Source organism: Drosophila miranda, chromosome 2 (genome assembly GCF_003369915.1).
Source record: "Drosophila miranda strain MSH22 chromosome 2, D.miranda_PacBio2.1, whole genome shotgun sequence".
Lineage (NCBI taxonomy): Eukaryota > Metazoa > Arthropoda > Insecta > Diptera > Drosophilidae > Drosophila > Drosophila miranda.
Window position 1 is genome coordinate 18,620,930 of NC_046675.1, and position 16,602 is coordinate 18,637,531.

Sequence of the window (16,602 nt, forward strand, 5' to 3'; positions counted from 1 at the left end):
AGTTCGAGCCATAAAATTATTTATGAGGGCCATTAAATCATCATTATTGTACAGGCGACCTTGAAGTGAAGGAAAATGAAAAGAGCGAGCGAAAGCGAGAGTTCTTTTCGCTCCCATTTTGAGACACATTTTCTTTCTTTCGCTTGCATTTCTTTTATTTTCCTTTTTATTGTTGTCGCCTGTTAATGCGACGTTTTTCTTTAAGCCTTCTGGGCTGTTGTTTCTTCGGTTTTTTCCGCTCTTTATTTCTTCTTTTGCTTTGGCCTTAATTAGGCCAGAAATTCCATGATTTGACTCGGAAAACGGCGAGATAATTGCTGTGGAGGTCCCGAAAACCGCCTTGAGACTGAATGGATGACCATTGTCATTCTATGGAAACTACGTTCTACCAAAGGCCATTTCATGTCTGTTGTTCATTTGTGGTGATCATAATTTTAAGTATGATAGATCTGTGCATTATAGAACTAAAGGCGAACCGAAATAGTGTTTGTTTCCCTTAATTTTTATCTGACATTACTCATCTGCTGCTTCAAATAGCACCGCTAATCAAGCTTGAGACAATTGTTTTAGTTTTTTGGAGACATGAAAAAATGAATGACGAGGGAGCCTATTTTCTTTCATAGCTTCCCAGACTTGATTGGCATCATAATTATTTAAACGAAGACCTGCACTATGCCTAATTAATAATACCGAGAACACTTCCAGAGTAACCCCCAGACCAATGGAGCAATCGAGTCTCATATCCCTGGGAGTGGGGCACTTTTACTGCGACTTGTTTTGGTTTCTGTTTTTCTCCTGTTGTGCTAGTGCGAATTTTCAGGCTGATAAAGCAATGGAAATGACGCGCACGAGTAATTTTGTCTTGACTTTCTTCCTGCCTCGAACACACTCCACTTCAGCCGGTTCCATTTGCCTTGGCGCTGCTCGCTGTTTGTGTAAGTTTTCCATTTGGATAATGGAAAAAGGCCATTTCATGCCATTTACTTGGCACCGGCCAGCGGCTGGGGGCAATTCGAGTTCGAGGCGCACTATTCTGAGAGGCGACCATGGCCACGTCGCGGAATAAGTGGGCGCGGCGCCGCCGCCATCGAGAGCCCCAGCTCCACTTGAGCGCCCCACATCCACATCCACATCCAGATCCATTTGCTAGATAGTTTGGCTTCCCTCATTTCTCTGTTGTTTTCTGTTTTTTTTTTTTGTCTCCTTTTTACATTTGCAAAATGAATTGTAATGAAGTGGAATGGGGCGTGTCTCATGCCACGCCTCTGAAGCTGCCCGCCCGCTCGCCGAGCGGGGACGCCAACAATAAAATCATATTCGACAGGCGCCAGGCCAGCCATCTCTCGCGCACAGTTTTGCACAGAAAGTCGTTTACAGAGTCTCATGCGCTCCACTTGCTGTTCTGAGCAGCGCACGAGTGGGAGGATGAGGGCAGAAGAAGTCGAAGTCCAGGGAGCGGGTCGCTCTTGTTGTTTGGCACTGCTTTTATTGGTGTTATTAGGTTGAAAGCACTCTAATAATGGTCGCCTCTGCTGCTCCAATGCTGTCAGATGTGGGGCACTTAATGGGTTTCAGGTCAGCAGTCGCATAATGCGAATCACAGATCCGCTGCGGAGGAAGAGCTGGAGCCACCGCCACCGCCACCGCCACAGCCAGAACCATCATCAGGAGCAACCGATAAAACTTGATTACCAACTGCAGGGACATTGATACTGGAGGATGTGGGTCCAGACCAAAACAAGAACCAGAGCAAGCGGATCGGATTGCAAAAGGAGCAATCCAGCTTCTAGCGGATTCCACACCTCCCCATGCACACTCCGAATTGGATGATTCCAATAATTTGTATAAAAAATACCATTTGGCTGCCATTCAACTCGCGAAGATAAAATGCGAAAATCAACGCAAATTTATGGCTCAAACTAGTTTGCATTGGCACTGGACGAGAAATGAGGGTCCGCACAGTGGAAGAGACCTGAAATTTGTCGCAGCAAATTTCCCCATGGGTGGTCCTACAGCCACATTTGACAGGCTGGAGCTTTTTACTGGAGATTCTAGCTAACTGGAGCCTGCTTACGATACATTTGATGTAGTTCCCCCTACGAGCCAGACAAATTTACTTAAAACGCATTCATTTTTATTAATCCGACAACATAACGCAGGAAATATCAAAATATTTCTTATCTCGAAAATAACTCCTTAAATTGTAACCAAGAAACTAATTTAAATATGCTGGACATCTGTAGCATTTATATTATTTAATTAAATATGCGGACACGCGGGTATGTACATATATTTAAATATACAATACATTTACTATACGCTTTATTTATTTTGCATTATTTGAATAGCAAAAATGGCGACGGTAGGGGGAAAATTAGAGCTGAACTTAAGAAAATGCTGTAGGCCATACTAAAATATTAAAGCAATGAGATTTTCATTTGTTATCTTAATAAAAAACGAAAATAACGTAAATCGAACTATCAGCATTTTAAATCCAAAGATATTACCCTAACATTAGTCCCAAAAATTATATTCGAAGATCTAAAAATGGGGCACCTGCATAATTTAACGATTTCTTACCACTGTACGGATTATGCTGTCGTTTTTTCGGCGTTAACGAATTCGTAATTATATATATAGATATCTCAGTGTCTTTATTAACAGAAACTTAGTCAAAAGGTCTGGCAGAGGCGTAAAGCTATATTAACAATATTTCGCACTTCGTAAATCGGAGCCACAGAAAATGACGAGCCGTAAACTAAACCGGCTTCTAAATCCCTTCTAAATGCCGGAGAGTGGTCGGTTAGATATTACTTGTAAGTGCATTATGAATGCATGTAATCATGGTATTTCCCATTATAGTTAACATAGAATTTACGACTTCCTCTTGATTATTTTGACAAGCGAATTATTCCCTCTGACGAGGGTCCTTTCAAGAGTGAGTGCACTTGAGTGATCGGCAGTCGAATGTAGCCATTTGTCAAACAAGTTCTGATATCAGGGGGCGTACAACATGGCGCACTGATTTTCCATTTTCGATTTTACATTCCGCCAACGGATCCACATCCACATCCACATCCATCTGCGTGGAGAAGTGCTGCACTTGAGACCCAGCTCCATCAAACGATTGGATTTGTAATCAGACGAGGGTTTCCCTTTTGATTGCCTTTGAGATTCCAGACCCGTTGCCGTTGAAATTTATTGGCTACTTGACTTTCCCCCTGAGACTAAACTGACGTCTCACTTAGGCTCCTGCCATGCCTGCTTTGCGTAGGGTCTCTGTGTCTGGCTCATAAATTATAGTTTTCCCGCATGTTTCTGACGCTTGACAATTTGTTTAATTATTTCATAATACGATATTTCATTCTGCTTTTGTTTAATAGTTCAACTGGCACACGTGCTTCGGTTTCTATTGCTCCGTTTCCCAATGCTACTTTTTATTATTTTATGTAAGCGATAAATCAATTTGAAACAATTTGAAAAAAAGCAGCAGCGACCATTTTCAATTTTCAAATTTAACTCGATTCGAAATGAATGGGTAATCACCTCTTTATTTCATTCTCAAACAGGACTCAACCACGAATTTTCGAAATATATTGTGAATATTTTCGAAAAATATTCAGCAACTGAGTTCCACAAATCATATGGATCGAAATGATATATGCATATTTATGGATATATGGATATGGATATATTTCTATGGCGAAGTCTCTGCCATAATCCCACCGACTGATGGAATCTGTGTTCACGCCTCGGGAATTTGTATTTTTCCCACCATTTCTGAAAAATGTTTTGAAATGTGTTTTGATAAAATGTTCTGCTCAGAAATCCAACGTCAACTCAACGTCAAAAATGCTGCCAGCGGAAACCAACACAAGCACATATAAATTACACTCACTCATACAGCTGCCAATTGGAGTTTGTTGGTGTGTTGGTGAGCACAGAGTCTCTCTGCCGAAACGAAATAAGAGAGAACGGAAGAAGAGAAGAGAAACCCATTCGTTAACGCCATCTGGCCCTGGAAGAGCCAAACTAGGGAAAACAGCAGCGCCAGAGGTCGCTAAGCGGGGGTGTAAGTTACGTGTAGAGTCGCCGCACAGTGGGACTAAAATCTAAAATCCGAAAAAACATGGAAAGAAGGATGATAATATTAAAAAAAGGACAGCAACGTGGGACATACATATGTTTTTTCCGGGAAATAGGGATTCGGCTCATATATTGCATTGTTAATTATACAGTCATAATGGTTATCTTCTCCCTTTTCATATGACTATTACGCATTTGTGCGCATCATTTAAAAAGATGTATCTTGTATTATATATACATTTTAAAGCATATACCGACGTAATCGGAACTGACTTGGAAAAACAAAAAGCTCAATTTCGGTATTCGACCATGGCAATGACCGAAAAATTGGGACAAATCTTGCCAATTCATATACCAGGCATTTTTGTGTAATTTGATAAAACTTAGACTTAATCATTATTAATGATTTTTTTTCGCTTAAACCTCAGCAGAAATGTACGGCTTCTGTGATAGAATGATAGCTATTATTATTGCATATCCTTGTTAAGGGACTACAAAGGTAATAAATAATCATGGAAGAAAAACATACAAAATCAAAAATTTAAAAGTCATGGCGGCAATGCAGAGATTGTATAACCGAATTTAATCTATTTAGAAATTATGGCTGAATTAATTAAAAATTCAATATTGGCGGCGCTTTCTTCGTTAGTCGTCGTCCTCCAACGGCACTGTAACAAATCTAAAACGTGATAGATTTCCGGATATGTAATGTTTTCGGCGAAAGCAGTTTCAAAAATTACAGATCTATCCGAAACCTGCGGAAACGTTTTGAGTCGCAGTTAGGGCCGGTACTCTATATTTAGAGCCCATACTTAGAGGGCACACAATGCAGGATGCAGATTGTGTGAGAGAGATAGATTTAATCGTGGCTATAATAATGTTCCGATCGGCAATCTGAAAGATACGTTCATTCTATATGGTTCTGCGTTTAATTAAGATGCCACACACATCCACTCTTCCCATAAATCCAATCTACCCCTCAACTTTTTTTGAGTATCGTGTATAAAAAGGCTGTAGTGGCATCCCTGCTTTGCAATATTACCAATGGCCATCTTGAAACAGGTTGTAAGGTTTTTTAAGTTAATTTGGTCCTTTACCATGTATTCAGACTAATTTTTTTTAAAACATCGATCAAGTGGTCGCCTTTAATGGACACAGTTATATTTGACCTTTTTACCACCAGTTTTTTTTAGCATCTTGGGCGGTATAGCGATTATTTCGGAACGAATATTTGCCTTGAGCTCGTCAGTGGTTGTTAATGCATGTTGTTATAAGGTATATTTTTAAAACTATACTTCAAAATTATACTACTTCAGAAATAAAATGGTTTATTCACTTTTATTTAGACAGCCCTTAGGCCATTAAGAATTTTCTCACTTTCTCCTGTTACCATTGAAAACATATCAGTTAGTTACTGATTACTTATAAATAGTCTTAGTCTATTTAGAAACCTGTTCAGAACACCCAAACCGCGATTGGAATGTTTCAATGCATCATTTGATTTAGTTTAAAATTTATAAAAATTCTAGTTGACTCACAGAGACTTGGTGGTATTGGTAATAAATTTATATTAATTATAGAAAATTGAATGCTTCAAACTGCCACGGCCTCTACCTTCCTTACAAAGAATAAAAATCTGTGGCATCGACAATTTTAAAAATACCAGAAAATCAAAAGCGCAGAAACATAGGAAATGACCATATCTTTCAGACTGCAGAATCTGAATCAACTCGGATCATTATCTAGCTGCTTACTCCTTTACTGTCTCTCTCTCACACACTCTTTCCAAACAGTATTTAATTAAATGCAGGTTATGAAATTTGAGCATTTCGACTCAAACATTAAACAGCCCTCAAAAAAATTAAATCAAAATCGTATTGCCATACCGTATAGGTGATGTATGTTTCGCACGGTCTCTGAGGTTACGAGTACCAGTATACATTTATGTACCTTATACACCCAACATTTTACACTAAGTCCTGTATTAGTGAAAAGTTGTTGAAGAACGAATCATAATTTTTGTCCTCGAAATTCCGAATTTAAACGAAATTTTTGTCAAAAACAACAGTTGAAACTTTAGTTTTTGTGGTATATCTAGAGTCCGATGACTAAGGAAATTAGTGCCAATGGCGTTTACAATAAAACTTGCAACTTCTGACACCGTCGATTGATAGAACTACATACGTCGGAGGTACCGTCACCGTATGTAAGTTCCCAATAATTTCAGTAACATTTGCAGGTGTCAGATTTAACCTTAAGTGTAAAGATGGAGATAAAAGAAACATAAAATGTTTCATAAAGCAAGCAGACACCAATTGGAATCATTTTCACATGAAATGCAAGTCAATCTGTTTAAAGTATGCGGCTCTCGACGTTCCCAGAACCGGAAAAACTGTCGTGGATATTTGATACCTAGACGCTCATCCCTCGCTTGTGTCCCTTTTCCTCTCGCCGCCTGTTTGACAGCTCTGTCTCCTTTCCACAACATTCTGCCGTAGCAGCAGGCTCGAGTTTGAAACTCACCACAGCCACAGCCACAGCCATGGACGTGGACGTGGAGCCGGAGGCAACGACTTTAGCTCCGCCCATTTCATAATGGCCCCTGTTGGCAGAGCGGCGCATGCGCATGGCTGGCGAACGTGGAAGATAAAGCGGACATGGAAAAGGCTGTGGCTTCGTTAGAGCGGTGGAGTGAGATGGACTGCGTTTTGGGACATGGAATTGGATTGGGAATAGGGGAGTGGGCAGAGCGAAGGTGCGGAGCAGGCTTTTCCGTCGCTGATTTCCATTTGGATAAATTTATGCAAATGACGAGCGCTCAATGTGGAATGGCCCTGGGCCGTTGGCCGCGGCGTCCTAGTCGGGCAATTAAAATTCGAATGCCTTTTTTGATATTTTCTCGGTGCCGAGGACTAGGCGTCAACGGCGACATTCTACCTCAAAGACGAGAGCGGGCCCCCCATTTTATTGTCTCGCTGCAACGGCCCCCATCTGCTGTTGCACTGCACAACATGTGGCATTAATTATGCGGCGATAATGTCTTGCTTTGTTGACGAGAGTTTGGTTTCTTTTTATGAAAGTGACGGAATAAATTACATTATTTTAAGCTGAGCTCACCCGCGCCCGACCAGGGAACTGATAAGACGGCTCTCGGGAACAGAACTCATATGCCGCCATATCGCGCGGCTGTCCATGGATGCTCTGGATCAGAATTTTAATGGGAGTAGGCGGCGGGGACATGAGTGCTTCCATGTCTGCGTGTCAGAATGTGTGTAGATACACGGATATGTACATTATCGTATTTATGTTCTTCTGAAACATATTCCCATTAATTTCTGTCGCCATTTGGGGAGGGTTTGGGAATGGTCTCAGCACGCTCTATTTGCCCAACTCGTGGGTGGATGAATTTTTGCCTTTCGAAAAGAGGCAATTAAATTGTAACAGAACACAATTCTACACGTCATCAATTATGCCTTTTATGTATTCATCGGTTCGTCGGAGAAGGCAGGATGGGCCATATGTTACAGTTACATCATCGCACAGCGATATAGTTTCTCGTAACGGGAGGTACAACCCGATCTTCTGATCTCCTGCTGCGCATTCTCTACGGTCTCAGACTGTCCTTTGTTCCAGGCAAAATATTTGGAAGTCCGAGCTGCTGTAAACACTTTATGATGGCCATAAAGGACCCGCCTTCACGCTTTCGCCGGCGGATGGGCTGAGCTGAATTGACCCGGATCGTCATCAGCATAATCCACCAGCGTCCTGTGTCCGGATTTTGGTCGCAATTTGCGTCACGTCAATCCCTGCTACTTCGCTTCGGGCTTCATGGGAAGCATCTCAGCCACAGCTTGCACTCCCATAAATAATGTTGAGGATCCGTACGAGTATAACCCTTTGAAACGTTTTCTACCTGCACAATAATCAAATATTATTCGTCCGGCGAAGTGGGACATGTGGGACATGACAGGTCGGCCTCTGAATCCTTCCATATCCAGGATAAACTGAATCTTCTATTTTCATAGCTAGTTCATTGTGTTGGCAATATATTCGCTTTGTATTTTATAAATAAAAAGGCGAAATCCTCATTTTAAACGGGTCTCAAAGTCCAAGATACTATCTATAAATATTTGAACCTCATCTTACCACTTGGCGCACTAGGCGAATAATAGCCTATATGTTGTAAATTTTATCACACGTCCAGATTTATCAGAACTAAATCATTTTTTTCGCACTCTTTCAAATTCTGTGAACGGCAAACTATTCGACTGTAATGAGATAATCAAATACCATTTTAACCAGTTTTTACCGATACAAATTATAGCTTCTATTATGGAGAAACTATGCTGCTAAAAACTACCAATACATAATCATTATATATACGATTAAACGTAACGAATTTCATTGCTTTAGTGAACCATTCTTTAAGACTCGCGCGCATACTAGCTGACTCGGCCAAAGCAAAAACTAATCGGATGTAAATGCTCGATGCGTGTACTTGTTGGCGGTTTTCGTTGTTGATTTCGTTCATCTCGTGGCTCTCGTGATTGCTTTACGCGATTGCACAATCTCGTTATCTTGTGAGATTCGTTCGTATGGTCTATCGCTTAATTTGCTGTTCTCACTGATGAAAATCGGTATGGACTCTATTAAAAGTCAAATGATCAAATGATACTTGATCATAATTGCATTTTGTATGGTATACAAAAATATGAAACTCCTGATTACACAATGGTGGATGGTATCAGAAAGGTGTAAAATAATTTACGTGCCGCGCAGCGCTCTTCATACTTGTTTGAATCTCTTAGTTCTACATAATTTGAACATCTTAATTTTAAATCGTAGCTTTGAAATAAAACGAAAACGTATGCGATGGACTTTCGTACGATTTCGATAATTTCAAAATTTGAAAATTATAATGTTGATTGGTAATTGGAATATGGAAAACGTATATATAAGTAAGAAATAAGTATAATTTGACAAAATAAAAACGGATACTTGTTCCCTTGGGATGACTGCAAGCAACACAGGCAGGTTCATCTAAGGACTATGCTAAAAGCGTGGTAATTTTTCAGATGTACTCACCAGTAGGGGTCCCCAATTCAATCGACCCCCTTAGAGACGATTTCGTCGGTCAGTGCGTGACTTAGAAACTTTGTTGGGTTAGAGGACCGTGTACGAAAATAATTTGCTTGCGCCATGAATCAGGCTTACTATATATGTCTCGAATGTCAAAAACGGAGGCTACAAATCACTTTAATTGAAGTCACGCCCAGCGCACACGAGAGGCCGGCCAAGCGCGATATTCTCGTCCAGGAAGGGGCCTGGAGCGAGTCTCCGTCTCCGTCTCCGATTCCACTTCCACTGCGGCTTCCACTGCAGAACGGTGACGGCTGACCACAGAGCGCAAAGCAAGAGCACTCCCAGGAAGAAATATTTTTAAATTCATTTTTTTGGCTTTTCTTTCTTTGCCTCGGCCTCGGAGTGGGGACGCACACGCGAAATTGTAATCCACATTCACAATTAGCCCCCGAACGCGCTCGGCGGGGGCCATCTAAAGTCACGGACACGAGGATGGAGATGGTGGTGTAGACGGAGTCGGGATCGGGATCGAAATCGGAATCGGGGCGAGGTCGAAGCGCTTGTTCTTTGTCATAATTATAATTAATTCTGTTATTTTTGGCAACAAACGACCCCGAACCGGCTCGAGTTGATTTACAACCAGTTTTTTCCTTTTCCTCCTTTATTTCTCTCATTTTGTTTTGTGTCGAGTTCTTTCCCGATTTCAATTATACACAATTGGAACCACTCTCCGTTTGAATGGCCGCCGCAGACAATGGACCGATGGCAGCCATGGCAGGTCCAAGCCCCGAATGCGACAACTGGCACAAAAGACTGAGCTGTCACTGCGGACAATGGATACGGGTACGGAACCAGGCAGAGGGACCGCCACCACCACCTGGAGCTGGAGCTGGAGCTGGAGCTGGAGTTTGTGCTGCAGCAGGAGCAAACACTCTAAATCGACTTTGGCTGCCTCGGCTTGGGCTGATATCAATCGAGGAGCAGGACGCCTCTTGGCTCTGGGCGACGCGGCGTCGACCTGATAGCAAAGTGTCCAAAAAATAATATTTGCTGTTCACTTTGACACAAGGCGGCGGTTCAGTTGCAGTGGTACTCGTCGCAGCAGAGACTGAGGCAGCGGCAGCGCGCCGGCGTCGGACGATGCGAGGCGAGACCAGACGAGACGTGAACGACGTGAAGCGCAGAGCAACAGAAACGGCGAACGAGAACTCGAACGGGAATGAGAATATGGGAATGGGAATGAGAATGAGAATATGGAGAAGCCAACATCGTCGGTCGCAGCCAGCTACAGATACAGATACGAGTATAGATACAGGCCGAGTCGCGTCCCCGGTCTGCGGCCGTGGCCTGGGCCGGGGCAGGGGTAGGGTAAAGGTGTCGTTGGCGGTGGTTGTGCCGTCGTCGCCTTCAGTTCGCTTTCGTGCTTCTCTGAGATGTGCTCGAGGACAAGGACGAGGATGCGAGGCGGGCATGGCACACCAACAAGAAGGTCGTAAACCCTCAGCAGCAGCGAGTGGACTGCGGCAGAGGCAGAGCCGATGGCAACACTTTCGAGAACACAACGCCACGGTAATAGGAGCGGGAGAGGCAGCGAGCGGAGAGCAATGAGCAGAGAGGCAGCACCAGCAACGACCCAATGCCAAAAGATGAAAAGCCAAGCAAGAGGAGCAGCGGCAATAAAACGCGCGTGTATCTGGCCTCTCCCTCCCACACGCAACCTTCTCTCTTGCTCTCGCTGGCCATCGGCAGCAAAACAACCACCCGAGCTGTCGCTCACATACACACACACACACACACACAACCAAAGACACAGAGTCCCATGGACATGTGCGAGCGCGCATACACTGACACATGTCCAATCATTTTATATACGCCATTTGCTGTCTGCCGCAGATACATTTGTATCTTTATGTGCCAAACAAGTCCATGCCGGTCCGTCGACGCCGTAATCTCTCGCTGCCGTTGACGCTGTGGCCGGGGCAGGGGTTAAGACTGAACCTGACGATGGCAACGAGTCAATTTTGGATTCCAGTTTCCCATCGCGGTGGTTGTTGGTGTAATCATTTGATTGTTATTCTTTCTACATTTCGCTCATCCCTGATTCCCCGTTCCCCATTAACTTCTACCCCCGTCTTCGCACCACCATTACCAGCGGCATCAGCACTACTACATATATAAATATGTATGTATGTATGTTCAACCGTTGGCTGGGGTTCAGATGCCAGGCATCTCTCGCACGCTTATCTTTTGATTACCAGATCGAATTGTGTTGAATTAGGTACATATTCTTTGCCATCTAATACTTTGAAAACTTTTAATCATTACCCTACCCCGCATATGCCGCGAATTAGATTTGGACCCCTCGAAATGATTGCAATGAGTCTGAGAATATTCCAGCTAAGAATATTCTCAAAACCAACTTCAATTCTGGAGAAAGGTAAAATATATTGATCGATTCGATAAACTCCCGGATATTTACGAAAAAGTAAATAACAGTCGTTTTTAACTTTATTACAGTACTGATCCGCTGACTTATAAGACGACATTTACATCCAGATCATTTCTATCATAATTTCATTCAATTAAAATATCAATTTTGATATCCTATAACGAATGCTTCTGCTTAGCATCAAGGAATATATATGTATTTCAGATTTAATTAGCTTAAGTAAGTTAAAGATATTAGATTTCTAGTCAGGCGGAAAGCCCCATGTAAATCCCATGTCTTCTGAAGGAAGGAAGTGAAGGTCTGGGCAAGTAAGAGCTCGCATTCTTTGCAGATAATATCTAAGAAATGCATTTAAAATTATGAAACTATAGGGTTCTGTGATTTGTTCATACATACATACATATGTACATATGTATGTATTGTAAAACATTTGTTTTAATGACCTCCACCATTTTAGGCTCATATGTATGTAGATATATTAAATATTTGTTCTAGTACATAGTAATTAATTTAATATGTTTATTCAGATACCTATTTAGCCAAACATTTTGCCGTAACCTTGTCGGTTTTTCTATCTAACCAGATCTACGTATACTTACTGCCCTGTACTTCATTTTTCATAGATAGCACTTTTTAACCGATACACATAAACCATTTTAGGCCAGTTCTAGAATGCTCCACCAGCGTACAGATGTTCCCCAAAGGTACGAAGTAATTGTGTAAAACAGCAGACCTCGTTTAAAAATTTTTTTAATAAGCCGCCCTGACTAAAATAGCTTTTATTTCAAATTTCAAAAGAGCATCTTTGAAAATAGTTGAAAACAACTACAATTTTAGGTTCGGTGGTTGTTTGTTTCGTCAGACGCAAACCCTGCCACCCACTCAGTTCATCCCCAATCCATCCGAGAAAAGAGAAGACACCCACTCCAGTTTGATGGGTGAAAGCATCTGCGTGCACTATACATAAGGTAAAAACCATCTGAACCGAGCTGAACCGAACACATAGCCACCCAATCTGTGAGCCTTTGAGAATACCAATGTTTATATACGAGTATGTATAGAATACACCCTTCTCTGGTACTGTAAAACTTCCCTCTGCATCGATGAAAGCTTATTCAAATTCTTGTGGATACATATTTGCAAGAAGGTTTGTTATCAGTCCTATACATGTACATACATACAATTATATGTATGTATCTCCCGGGTACATTTACAACGCGGGTTCAGATTTGCTTCCAACCCCATTTTAGGGGTTGAATAAAGTTTAAACAAACACGAGAGTTTTCATGTGTTGCTTTTAGGATGGAATGGAAAGGTAATTACAAATACAAACATTATATTGCAATATTGAACTGCAATCCTAATGGTCTCTTCCACCAAAGTGGCGGAGTAGTTTAGATTTTGTGTAAATACATCATTCTTGTATATATTTAATTGCGATATTGATACTATTGCGATCTTGGATACGCCTATTTTAGCTCTGTAAATTTGTTCAAACTCATTTTAAACGGAAACAGAAGGCCCAAAGCTTACTAAAACATTGTAAAAAGCTAAATCAGGAGCTTTTTTCAGATTATTTTGGAACATCTTGGGTATCATTACAATATTTTTAATTAATGAACTCTTCCTTAATTTGCTTTTTTTTATTATAAAATTGGTCAGATATTTATAACGTATAGAAGGAACCATCTCAGACCCAACGTATATATATTCTGGAACCAAATGCCAACCCCAGTCGATCTAGCAATCGCAGGTATCGGACTATGTTTACACCTAACTAGATCCAATTGGCTCTAAGACAGTTTGTTACGGAAAAGGTTAAGGATAAAAAAACAAAAATAAATTATCAAAATGATAAAAAAAAATCTACACGAATTTTATATACGAACAATATTGCCTTTACCGAGAATAATTAGTACACAGCAAGCCACAAAAATACAAATAATTAATTGATGGACTTCTGATTTAAATAAAAGACTGGCAGTCAAAATTTTAAAACATAAAGACAATTATCAAAGTGCCTTATGTAACTAGAAGCTTCAGCAGGATAACGTCAACTTGTGCGAGGAATTGTTTTTGTTTCTATTTTATGCAAAGGATATATTAAAAGACTTTGGAGCCATCTGAGCCTATAAAAGCTTCCATACTCCGAGTCTACCTTTGCTTTTCCTTTCCCTTTGATCTATGATTTTACCTTTCATTAACTTAAACTTTTGGTAGCACTAATGGACTTGCACGTTTCCTGTAGCCATGTTGCATCACGGAACTAAGTGGTTTTGAGAGGTAAGTGGGATATCCATTAAGATATTGACTGGAAAACTCATCCAAATGGAAATGCTTAGGTCTTCCACTGTGAGCCACCGAAAGAGGGGAAATGCCAATATTTGAATAGCAGGGTGTTTTCTTTGGTGTGGGACAACTTCCTTCAGCTCAGCTTCATGTCAATGGATCGAGGTCCAAATTATTAATGAGAAATCACGTAACATATCCAAACAAGATTTAGTTGAGAATGGGGTTTGTTTATTTAGTTTTGCCCGAAGTCCTTATGCTGAAGAAACTACTTCTGGAGTAGGGTTGTTCAAGCGTTCCAAATCGGCGCCTTCAAATCGGCTGCCGCATCAAGATTTGCGAGCATTTCCTGGGTAATGGCCCATGCTTCTCCAAGAAGTCCCTCTTCGCTCGAAAGACCACCTTACGAAGAGCACCTTAGTAGCAGACTTATACTCCACCTGGTCGAAGAAAATATACAAATTAATGTTCATTATATATTTTGTATACCCAGTATTCGAAGAGTTTAGATATATGTACATTGTACATTGTACAGAAGGAAGTGTTTGTGATGGACCTATTTCAGGCTGAGGTAAGCTCAGTCACGTCCAGGGGTCAATCCACAAGAAATTTGTAGAAGTAGATGGAACTTTGAGGGAGACGTCGGGGTTGGCCTATCTTAGAGTGGTTGGATCGGGGCTGGGGCGAGCGCTGCTCGTCGTGTATATTAAACGGTGTGCGTGGACTTGGGGTGGGGTAGTGTCGGTGCCTCGGCTAGTTGGAATGAACTTACGCAATTGGATACTGTTCTGATGATTAGACACTTTATTATGAATATTTTAGAACTTTTTAATTCTTAGTTTAGAACGATGGGTTTTTGGTAAAACGTCTGTACTCGGAGCCGGTTTTCTGCGTAAGCCCTTTTCTTGTTCTGGCCGGCGTCTTTTTATACGCCTGTTGCTGCTGGGTCAGCGGGTTCGAAAGTGCACTTCCGTGTCGGGGTGCACTTCCCCGTTTTGGCGATCGTGGGTTGACCTGGTTCTTTCTCTTCGCGTTTTTGGCGAGCTGGCGGGTTTGCCGTTGGGTGCTTGTCGATCGGTGGCTATGTGTGGAGGGGGGGCGTTGGTAAATAATATGTATATGCGGGGTTTGTGTGAGGCGTTGTAATTTAGCAGTGGGTTCTTATGTTTATAATACGTCGGGCGAAGGAACCCTTTTAGGTTCGTTTTAACCTCCCCTGCAGGTTTTATGTTTAGTACGTTGGGGGAAGGATTTTATCGAACCCTTTTAGGTTCGTTACATGTTTCCGACACTATTCTTAATCAGCATCAAAAAGTGCCTAGATTTCAGAGACTATGAGAGTTAAAGCATCCAAATTTTGTGTGCAGACTCTTGTGAGTACCGCCCCCACAAGGGCGAAAATCTGTGGCATTCGTTACTTTAAAGATATGAAAAAACTAAAAACGCAGAATCATTGAGCATGAATGTGGAATCTGGATCAGATCGGATCATTATTATAGCCAAAAGGAAAAAATGAGGGAACCACATTATCTCTCTCTCTATATCGCTCACACAATCTTACTCATGCAGTGTGCGCACCCTGGAAGAGGAGAACGAGATAAAACGGCTGTGCTGGTGTGAGAATTGAGAAAAAAGATGTGCAAAATATATTATATATGCATATAATATAAAATATTCTATAATTCGAATCAAATAGGTCAAAATATGATAAACTTAACTTTCTGTCTATGTTTTACCCATCTCTCATGACAACTGCTAGAAGAGAAACGTGGACAGATTAACATCCCCCTTCACATTAACCAACAAATCGATTCTGTCCTTTTATGATAAGCGATACCAAAAGAAAGATAGAGAGAGAGAATGCGGCAGTCATAGTTACGTAGAAATCACTGGCTGACTTTCGGGTATAAAGTAGAGTCACAGGAATAAAGTATAAAGTCAAAGAGTATAGGGATATCCGTCTATCCGTCCCTATGAGTGCCTAGTGCTCAAAGACAATAAGAAATACAAAAACGACATTTTGTATCCAGACTTCTGTGATATGTCACTGTTACAAGTTTATTTCAAAACATGGCACGTTTCATGGCCGGTTTTGCCTATCGCTAAAAGTGAGCGCCTAGATCTCAGAGAATATAAGAGCTAGAGCAACCATCTTTGGTATCCATACTCCTGTGATATCGAGCCTGGACAAGTGTATTTCAAAATTTAGCCCCACTTTTCTCCGCCCACGCAAAGGACGAAAATCTGTGTCATAAAAAGATCGCAAAGACTATTAGAGCTAGAGCAAACCCATCCCTTTACGCTCTCACAAAATACGAAAATATGTGGCATTCACAATTTTGAAGATACGAAAAAATTAAAAGCCCACAATCATAGAGAATGACCATATCTACCAGATTGCCAAATCTTGATCAGATCGGAATATTATTATAGCCAAAAGATACAAATCAATTTTCGGTTGCTACGCAGCGCCCGACGACATGTTCAGACGATTTTCTGTCTCTCTCGGACGCAATCTTTTTCGTTCAATGCCGGAGGTAAGCCACTATTGCGTAGAGTGGCGGTCGCAGCAGCAACTCACAAAGTTCCCTCTGGTTTTTATTTTGAGTGCTTTAGCGTAACTCAATACGATTTTATCTGAAAAAATCATATCATAAATGCATGTACTATATTATATGTAACCGCCATAAGAAAAC

The 16,602-nt window shown here is 41.4% G+C and overlaps 2 long non-coding RNA genes across 2 annotated transcripts in view; one reads left to right on the forward strand and one right to left on the reverse strand.

Annotated features, from left to right (window-relative positions):
• The window catches only part of LOC108155234, a 101,814-nt gene extending 91,436 nt beyond the window's left edge, over positions 1–10,378 (reverse strand). The window contains exon 1 of the long non-coding RNA XR_004472095.1: positions 9,172–10,378. This is a non-coding gene — a long non-coding RNA (uncharacterized LOC108155234). The remainder of the gene's footprint in view (positions 1–9,171) is intronic.
• A 15-nt stretch (positions 10,379–10,393) lies between these two features.
• LOC108154604 lies at positions 10,394–12,897 on the forward strand. Its single transcript, XR_004472102.1, has 2 exons — positions 10,394–11,605; positions 11,686–12,897. It is a non-coding gene; the product is annotated as an uncharacterized LOC108154604 (long non-coding RNA).
• The last annotated feature ends 3,705 nt before the right edge of the window (positions 12,898–16,602 follow it).